Below are 10,624 nucleotides of genomic sequence, written 5' to 3'. Positions count from 1 at the left end.
GAGAAAAAGCTCGACACGGGGGGGCCTAGAGGGATGGCCGGGGCAGCGGCGGACCGGCGGTGGGGAGTGTTTTCGGGGCGGGCGGGGCGGTGCATTGCCGGCCGCGGGAGGCGGGGGGCTGCTGTTTGGCCGGTGGTGGCTGGCGGCTCAGGGGGGTGGAGGTTGAAGATGAACCGCAGGCCCTTGATTTTGTATCCAACGGCTGCAAAATTGACTGACCAGAGATGAAAAAGTCAGTCAACCCACGTGTAGCCTCACCTTGCTAGTGTGTTCAATTTCGACAGCAAAATTCAGTTTCGACAGCAAAATTCAGTTTCGACAGTTAAGTTCAGTTTCGACAGTTAAATTCAGTTTCGACAGTTAAGTTCAGAGATGAGCGGCTGATGTATTTTACATCTAGCACTTTGTGGTTATGTATTTTACGTCATGTATTGGAGATGCTATTAGAATTCCACTCAGGTTAACGTTGTTCGTTGTCTCTCTTGTCCTGCTTCAGCCTCGGCGTCGTACAACTCACCGGAGCTGCTCTAACGACGAAACCATCCATCACATCGGAGCAGCACCTCGGGCTCCATCTCCAAACGCCTAAGATCTTCTTCCCCTCCTCCGACAGCCAAGTCAGCCGGAGCATCGTCACCGACCAACCCAATCACGCTAAGATCGACATGGCTTCGCCAAAGAGGTTCTACACTTGTTGCATCTCTTTTTTACTCTACATGTTATATATATTGTCCACTGAGCACTCGTAGTAACAGGAAATACGATTATTTTATCCTACTCTATGACAAGCAGTGAGGTACCAGGCAACTTAGCTATCCGTGATGGACTCTCTTGAATGCCATCATTATTTATCTCTGCGCGTTTGAGTTGTGCATTTGTCAATGGGCCTGGGAGTTGAGCTAGTATGGCAGTGGCGTGGGTCCAAAGTAATAGAAGTAGCACAAAAACATTTTTTTAGTGTAGGATTTTCCTTGCTCAAGCGTGCCTACTAGAATCACCAGTGCTTGAAAGGAAAAGTGAATGAAAAACATAGGAATTGGAAAGTTTCCTATGGTACTACTTTTCATGAATTTGGTGCAAAGGAATGGAGCAAAGGAAAACTGTAGGGATTTTTTCCTTTAGTGTCTCCTTGAAAGAAAAACCATAGGAATTCTAATTTCCACTTCTCCTCCTTTTCATATTCCTATTCATCAAGCACAAGACTAAGAGATAGTAGCATCATAGCATTATAACCGTACATTTTCTTGTGGTTTGACTTAATCTCACCATGCTTTTTTGCATCCTGTGATCTTCCAATTGTTGTGAATCAAACTCCGAGATTGGCAGAAATTCTGTGTATTTAAATTCTCTGTTTTGCACTTGCATTCCTATCCTATTCATGTCTATTTCCTATCCCTGCATTGTTAGAATCCTCAAATTCAAACAAGCCCTTACTCAGTTACTTCTGTTACAGATATGTGTCAAAAAAAACCGTGTGTGGTTTGTCCTGCTCCTGCGGCGCTGTGATCCGCTCTCCAGACTGTCTTTCGCCGCCTCAGATCTTCTTCCCTGCCGCCGGCAGCCACGACAACTGCATTACCATCATCAACTGAGCAGATGACCTTGAGGACTATAGGGTCCACAAGGGAGGTCGCACTCTTCCGTGTCTGCTTACGTTATGCGTCGCTTAATATGATGACATGCTACATTATCGTCGTCTTCGCCTATTAGACTCCGAGTCAGGTCCAAACTAATGCTGAAACTTGAGTTTTTAAATGGTTATCGGGTACATATTGGGGCAGCAATCAGTACTATCTGTCTACTATCTGGTTAATCTCCGGTGTCTACTATGAGTTTCATGTTGGGTGCTAACAAACATTAAAGGAGCCATTATCTGTATTTGTTAACTAAAGCTATTATCTGCATGCTATCATTGGTTTTGGGTCTATCCACAGTTTGCTACCATCACTCTGGATTTGTGCATGCACTCCTTACATAATCTCACTATGTTTTATTCCTATGCATGCCAGTTATTGTACACAATGGAACTGATCATGTAGAGCAAAAGAGATGAGCCTTGCGTGGCAATAAAATTTCATGTAGTTATCGTTCCTTGGTGGGCGCAAAGGCAGCCCCCCTCCACCCATTTCGGATCGTAATCAAGAGGAAGATAACTGTTCTGAGGGGGGTTCAGAAGGAGAAGACCACTCCTATTTACCCCATGAGGTCTTCGCTCTAACTTGGCATGCTGATGTTGGTAATATCATGCGTATGGTGCCTTGCATTGCTTACTGTATACATTAAAGATGTCATCTGCTTAGTTTAGACATGCTTCGTGTCAATGCCATCTGTTTAGTTTATTTATCGTATATGTGAATCATGAAATGCCATCTTGTCTAGCCAGGCATCATATATGTGAATTTTGCAATGCCACCCTGGTTAGCCAGTCATCTTATATGTGAATTATATCATGCCATCATTTTTTTATTACGTGTTAAATTTGTCAACAATTTTAGTACATTCATTTACCCTTCCTGTGCATCAGCCATTCGGCACGGTCATGTAAAAATCTGGAGTGGAAACAAGGTCTTCAATGCAGACAATGCTATCTGATGAAGCGCATCAATTGCTGGTTACCGATAGCTCCTCAGAGGAGGATTTAGAGATAGATGACCAGTCATATCCCCCCCCCCTGAGGTGCATGCCCTAACTTGTCAGGGTTATGTTGCTCATATCGTGTGTATGGTATCTTGCATTGCTATGTCATTTGCTTAGTTTAGACATGCTTTGTGTGAATGCCACCTGTTTAGTGTCTAATTACCATATATGTGAATTATGCAATGCCATCTTGTTGCAAGACATCATATATGTGAATTATGCTATGTTATCTTATTGCAAGGCATTATGTATGTGAATTATGCAATGCCATGTTGTTTAGGCAAGCGTCATATATGTGAATTATATCATGCTGTCCTTTTTTTGTATTTCTCATTGCTTTTGTTGACAATGTCTGTATATTCAACTGCTCTTCATGTGCATCAGCCATTTGAATTGGTGATGGAGAAATCTGGAGTGAAAACAAGGTCTTCAGAGCAGACAATACTACCTGCTGAAGCAGATATCTTGCTGGTTGCAGATAGCTCTTCAGAGGCAGATGACCAGTCCTATTATCCCCCTGAGGTGTATGCTCAAACTTGGTAGGGTTATATTACTCATATAATGCATATGTTGTATTGCAATGCTTAGTTTTTACATCATATACACAATATTGAATGTCATCTCCTTAGTTGACACATCATATATGTGATTGCCCTCTGCTCACTTCCTTAGTATATAAATCATATATTTGAATTATGTCATGCCATGATGTTTACATAGACAGCATGTATCTGAATTATGGCATGCCAACCCATTTTCTATAGACATAATATAGTTATATCATATCATCCTGTTTACATAGTCATCATATTTTAAATTATGTCATTCTATCCGTGAATTATATCATGCCATCATGTTTCCATCGATGGCATGTTTGTGATTTATGGCATGCCAACCACTTTAATAGACACATCGTATAGTTATATCATGTCATCCTATTTACATAGTCATCATATTTTGAAGTATGTCATTCTATCCTGTTTAGTTAGCCATCATACATGTGAAATTGTGTCATGCTATCCTGTTTAATTAGCCATCATATATGTGAAATTATGTCCTGCTATTTTGTTTGCTTAGACAACATAAACGTGAACTATTTCATGCCCTGTTTTCTTCCCTACTATCCATTGCACCTGTCTATCTTACAATGTCTGTACATTCAATTACTTTTCTTGTTTATAAGCCATTTCAATTGGAGGGAGTGATGGCAGTATCTATGGGAGTAAAAACACGGTCTTCAGAAAATTTCGTGCTACCTGTCATGTAGATAGAACCATGGTTGTACTTGCCCAAGAACCAGCCCCACCACACATAACCCACACTCATACAGATTGTACCCCTACCCAGTTGGACAGAGAATCAGCTACACCCCTTCTAACCCCAACCCCAGTAGATAGACACCCAGTTCCCGTTGACACGGCACCGTCTCCACCATAGAGCACCCAAACACGAGCACTTAGTAAGGCAACTACAGTGCCCAAATCACGAGGACCACCACTCTAAAACCGAAGTCAACGCTTAAAGCAGAAGAAGAATTGTTCTCAGGTCAGGTTACGTAGCTATGGTTCATACTACTTTGCTATTGCATCATTGTATTTACTGATACCAACTAATTTCAAATTTGAAGGATGCAATTGAAACTCCAATGGCGCAACGGGTATGTTTTAAACCTGTTTCTTCAACGTGTTTGGTTGTTTGCTGTTGTAACTTGCTCTATGTTGATTTCAGTTTCAATTGAATAAATAGTTATGTTCTCATGCCATGCACATTACAAGTGTTGTTATTGTTGTGTAGTTTCCCACACTTATATTGTGTCTATGCTGCTTTGTCTTAAATAGATATGATTCAAACTATATCTATCTTGATTTGGCAACATAAACTAGAATGATATAGACCATACAGTGACCATACTACATACATATATGTTTGTTTCTTGTTGTTATCCTGTCCACCTTACTACTGAACTGGTTTACCAAAATGAGTTTCATATACTACATTGTAAACCTGAGATGTGTTTGTTTGTTTCTCTTTTAGAACGCGGATAAAATATTGGAGAAGAGTACCCTGTTATGCAATGGTAAAGGAAGTAATGCAAGGTTCAAGATAGTGAGACATCCCTGTTGGTCTCCAAGAAAGCTGATAAAAACTATATTGAAGACACTGAGACAACCCCAAAGTCCTGTCTTGATGTAGTGTTCGAGTTACTGGCTATCACTGTTGGCACCAGCTCTTTGAACTCGTTGCCTGAATCAGTTCGGCTTCTTGAGTCTCAACTTCAAGTTGAAAGACATCGATCAGATGTTATGCGATAGGAAGCCGAAGGACTGAGGAAGTCCCTACAGAATTCAGATGCATACTTTCTGGTGCAACAGCAAGTGCTGGAGGACTTAAGCGCCAAACAAGAGAAAGTGAATAAGCTTGCTAAGCATCTTGCCAGCATTATGGGTACCCAGGATATTGTTTCTTGAGCTCTTCTGAAGTGGTTTTAGTTCTGGACTTGTTTTGCTGTGGTGTTTATATGCTGCTGTGTTCCCTATATTTGCACTTGTGGCGAACTTTGATGCCCAGTGGATGTAATATATGTAATAGCCGTGATAGCCTAGTGTAAGTTGCTTGCTTATTTATTTCCTTGTTGTCTTGTTTATTTGTTTGCTTGTAGTTAGTGCAGTTCTTTTTCTGCGGTTTGCTAGTGGCTGCAATAACCTATTTTTTAAAACTAGGCCACAATAACCATGGGCTAATATTTACTGTAGTGACACTGGGCCTCCTACTGGTCGTAGAAACAGTGGGCCTTCTACGGGCCATAGAAACAGTGGGCCTTCTATGGGCCATAGAAACAGTGGGCCTTCTACGGGCCGTAGAAAAAATGGGCCTTCTACGGGCCATATCATCAACGGGCCTTATACGGGCCGTATGATCGATTGGCCAAACATGGGCCAAACAGACCGCATTCTGGCCATAAACGGGCTAGAGTTGGAATCGTCCGTTCATGGGCCGACCATAACGGGCCATCGTTAATAGGTTGTATTTGATGATGCTAAGAAAACGGCCCAACGTATTAACGGACCACAAACGGGCCGACTGTAACCATGGGCTGAATTTGGCCCACAAGCAGAAAATGACAGTAAGGGGCCGTAAGTAAACGAATGCTGGAAATGAGCCCAAGAATAAATGGGCTCTGAAAAGGCCGAAAGATAACATGGGCTAGAAATGGCCCAACGGAATAACGGGCCGTTAATGGGTATAAAGCGATACACTGTTCTTTATGGGCCAGTTTCACCACGGGCCGTTAATGGGTGTAAAGTGATACACTATTTGTTATGGGCCAGTTTCACCACGGGCCGTTAATAGTCCAAGAGTTACATAGGGCCTCATATGGGCCAAAAGACGTCATGGGCCATACATGGGCCAGAAGTGAAAACGGGCTGGAATCATATTGGATGGCCCAGATGATGCTACTGGGCCTAATTCGAATAGGGCGTAACGGGACTTGGGTTAGCGGGTTGTAAATGGGCTATATGCGAACAGGCCATTAACAGGCTTTCCATGGGCCGGGCCGCCACCTTTTGACCAAGTCAAACGGGGCGGCCTTTTCACAGGAATGGGCCTATGTTGGGTCGTGCCACGTGTCGACGTATCATAGGCGCCTTCTGTCCAATGAGTGGGTAACATTTGTCCCAGCAATGAGCCAACACGTGTTTCCTCCAGCCAATGATGATTTTACACGTGGAAAATCCCCATTGGTCGGGGCTGTTAACGGGTAATCGGATCCAAAACCAACCCGATAGCTTAACAGCATTCCATTACGGTGGATGCCATGTGTCGGTCACCCTTGACGAAAGCACTTCTGTGACGTGTGATTTATCGTCATGGAAGTGGACACTTCCGTGATGATAATTTTGGTAATGTCATGGAACATTTCTACGATAGCACAGGTATGACTATCTTGATTCTGTCATGAAATCGTCATGGATGTACATGCATGACAGAAAACGCGACCTACTGTGACAAACACGTATCATCACATAAGTGTATTTTTTTGTAGTAATACCTTGGGATCCGGGTGGATTCATTACTTGAGCACTATATGCCTAGCTTAATGGCTTTAAAGCAAGCGCTGCCAGGGAGACAACCCGGAAGTTTTAGAGAGTCATTTATTTATGTTGTGTGTTTCATATAGTCTAAAAACAAAAAAAATAAAGAGGGGAACCAAAACTTTTCAAAAAGGAAAGTGAAAGTGAGAGAGACAAGCATTGTTGAAATGGAAGAGCTCCTTGAACTTTGTTCATGCTCACGAAAACTTTGTGAATCTTAATTACAGAAACTTTTCATCAAAAATAATTATCCCCTTGTACAATTCCATTGTATTATGAAAATAATGTGCCAATGTTTGCCTTTAGGATGTTTACAATGCTTGTTGGTTTGTGCGGTGCAGGACAGAAACTTTGGCTATAGTGCGCAATTTTACCTTTTTTACTCGAACGTCAAATGGTTTTGATTCTTTTTGCACTGTCTTTATGTACAAATTTTTTATTTTTCCTAATTGTGTTAGAATTTTTGGTGTACCGGAAGTATCGTGAATGTTCAGATTTCTACAAACTGTTCTGTTTTTGATAGATTTTTGTTTTTGATGCATAGTTTACTTGTTTTGATGAAACTGTCAATTTCTATCAGTGGATTAAGCCATGGAAAATTATATTACAGTAGACACAATGAAAAAACAAAATATGAATTGGTTTGCAACAGTACTTAGAGTAGTGATTTGCTTTATTATACTAACGGATCATACCGAGTTTTCTGTTGAAGTTTTGTGTGGATGAAGTGTTTGATCGAGGAGGTCTCGATATGAGGAAAAGGAAGAGAGGCAAGAGCTCAAGATTGGGGATTCCTAAGGCACCCCAAGTAAATATTCAAGGAGACTCAAGAGTCTAATCTAGGCTATGCCCTGGAAGGCATCCCCTCTTTCTTCAACAAGTATCGGTATGTTTTCGGATTCGTTTCGTTCATGCGATATGTGCAAGTGAAAGCACAAGTGCTCCCTAGGTGATTTTGGTAATTAATGACAACATATCTCTTGTTGGACTAACACTTTTATCTAGTATGTTTCAGATAAGTTCAACAATGGAGTGGCATGGACTAAAGGATGTGGGAACTCCTTCAAGATGCTAAGGACAAAGGATTGGCTCAAGCTTCAAGCTCAAGACTCTTCATTTTACATTTTAGTGATCCAAGATCACATTGAGTCTATAGGAAAAGCCAATACTATCAAGGAGGAATGAGGTGTTGCTTAATGAGCCTCTTGCTTCAAAGTGCTTAGTGATATGCTCCAAATACCCTCAACTACTTTCCCACTTCCACACATATGTCATAAACCTAAAGTCAAACTCGGCCCCACTGATTCTTTCTATCCAGCGCCACCGAGTTTGGATGTCTTAGCCACTGCCACAAACCCTAGGCAAACCGGTCTCACCGATAGGGATCTCGGTCTCACCGACATGGGATTGTAATCTCTCTATGTATGTCCATTATCAAAATCGGTCTCACCAAGTTTGAGCAATCGGTACTACCGAGATTACAATGCAAACTCTCTGGTTAACTTATTATCAAAATCGGTCCCACCGAGATTACGTTATGCCCTAACCCTAACTAAATCGGTCCCACTGAGTTGCATTTCGGTCCCACCGAAAACCCTAACGGTCACATTATTTGCTAAATCGGTCTGACCGAGTTTAACGATTCGGTCCCACCGAGTTTGGTAGATTGTGTGTAACGGTTAGATTTTGTGTGGAGCCTATATATACCCTCCACCTCCTCTGCATTCGTGGAGAGAGCCATCAGACTGAACCTACACTTCCAGCATCCTATTTCTGAGAGAGAACTACCTACTCATGTGTTGAGGCCAAGATATTCCATTCCTACCATATGAATCTTGATCTCTAGCCTTCCCCAAGTTGCTTTCCACTCAAACCCTCTTTCCACCAGATCCAAATCCTATGAGAGAGAGTTGAGTGTTGGGGAGACTATCATTTGAAGCACAAGAGCAAGGAGTTCATCATCAACGCACCATTTGTTACTTCTTGGAGAGTGGTGTCTCCTAGATTGGCTAGGTGTCACTTGGGAGCCTCCGACAAAGATTGTGGAGTTGAACCAAGGAGTTTGTAAGGGCAAGGAGATCGCCTACTTTGTAAAGATCTACCGCTAGTGAGGCAAGTCCTTCGTGGGCGACGGCCATGGTGGGATAGACAAGGTTGCTTCTTTGTGGACCCTTCATGGGTGGAGCCCTCCGTGGACTCACGCAGCCGTTACCCTTCGTGGGTTGAAGTCTCCATCAACGTGGATGTACGATAGCACCACCTATCAGAACCACGCCAAAAACATCTGTGTCTCCAATTGCGTTTGAATCCTCCAAACCCTTCCCTTTACATTCTTGCAAGTTGCATGCTTTATTTTCCGCTGCTCATATACTCTTTGCATGCTTGCTTGATATGTGCTGTGAATGTTAAACTTGTGCCTAAACTCCACTTAAACTTTAAAGAAACTTCAAAACTGCAACTTTGGTACTTAGTGTCTAATCACCCCCCCTCTAGACACCTCTTCTCAAGGTCCTACAAGTGGTATCATAACATTGGTCTCGATTGCCTTGGTTTAATCACCATTGGAAGAAGATGGATGAGTCTACTTTGGGGAGTCTTAGACATAGAGTGCCTATTCTTGATGGAGAGTATTTTCATGAGTGGAAAAATGAGATGCTTGTTATTTTCAATCAATATCATTTTAACAAGTACATTGCTAGCCCTTGTGCACCTTATGTTGATCCTATGCATCCAACCCATGATGAGTCAATTGACATGGTTAGGAATCTTAGAACTGCCTAACTTATCATTAGAGGATTGCCTAGAAACTTGATTGGATGTTTTCCTACTTTTAAGTGTGCCTACACCATATGGAAATTTCTTGAGGAACGATTTCCAGATTATTCCTTGAAAAATCTAGATGAAATTCTCCATAAGTCTATTGCTTTGAGTAAAATGAATACTAGTGATCGTATGTTTGGTGATCGTTTATTTGAGCTTACAAACGTTATGCGTGCCAAAGGAAATGTTGGTATTATTATTGACATTATTTCCGAAGCTATAAGAATTCATAGACAAGATTATTGTAAAACTCATTCTAATGAATCACCCTCTCTAGGATTTGATCCACCACATGACGATGTTGAACATGGATACTATGATGAGGATGATGATAGTGACTTCGATCTTGATGATGCAATGAGACATTTTGGTCTTATGGCAAATCTTCGGGGATATATGTCAGGAGGAAAGGAATGGGTTCTTGATAGTGGATGTACCGATCACATGACCGGAGATAAAGACATGTTTCGTGAGCTTGCTGATAATGATAGTCCTCGAAAGTATGTCACTTTCGGTGACAACTCAAAGGGTAAGGTGGTTGGCCTCGGTAAGGTGGCCATATCACGTGATAGCTCCATACAAAATGTTATGCTCGTTGAATCTCTTGGTTACAACTTACTTTCAGTATCTAGACTTGCTGATTTCGGTTTCAATGTTCTATTTACTGAAGTAGATTGCCAAGTGTTTCGTCGAGATAATCATAAAATGGTCTTTACCGGTGTGCGTAGAGGTGATCTATACATTGTTGATTTCACTAAAAAGGCTCAACCTAAAACTTGCTTCATTGCTAAATCCTCCAAAGGCTGGTTATGGCATAGACGATTAGGTCATGTTGGCATGAGAAACCTTGACAAGCTTATTAAAGGAAATCATATCCTTGGAGTTAATGATGTCATTTTTGATAAGGATAGACTTTGAAGTGCTTGTCAAGCAGGTAAACAGGTTGGAGGAAGGCATCCCGTGAAGAACATCATGACCACAAAGAGGCCACTCGAGCTACTTCACATGGATCTCTTTGGTCCCAACTCTTACAAGAGTCTCGGTGGAAATTCTTTTGGTCTAGTTATAGTTGA

The sequence above is a fragment of the Triticum dicoccoides genome, chromosome 3B, assembly GCF_002162155.2.
Source record: "Triticum dicoccoides isolate Atlit2015 ecotype Zavitan chromosome 3B, WEW_v2.0, whole genome shotgun sequence".
Taxonomy (NCBI): Eukaryota; Viridiplantae; Streptophyta; class Magnoliopsida; order Poales; family Poaceae; genus Triticum; species Triticum dicoccoides.
This window is presented reverse-complemented; position numbering follows the sequence as displayed.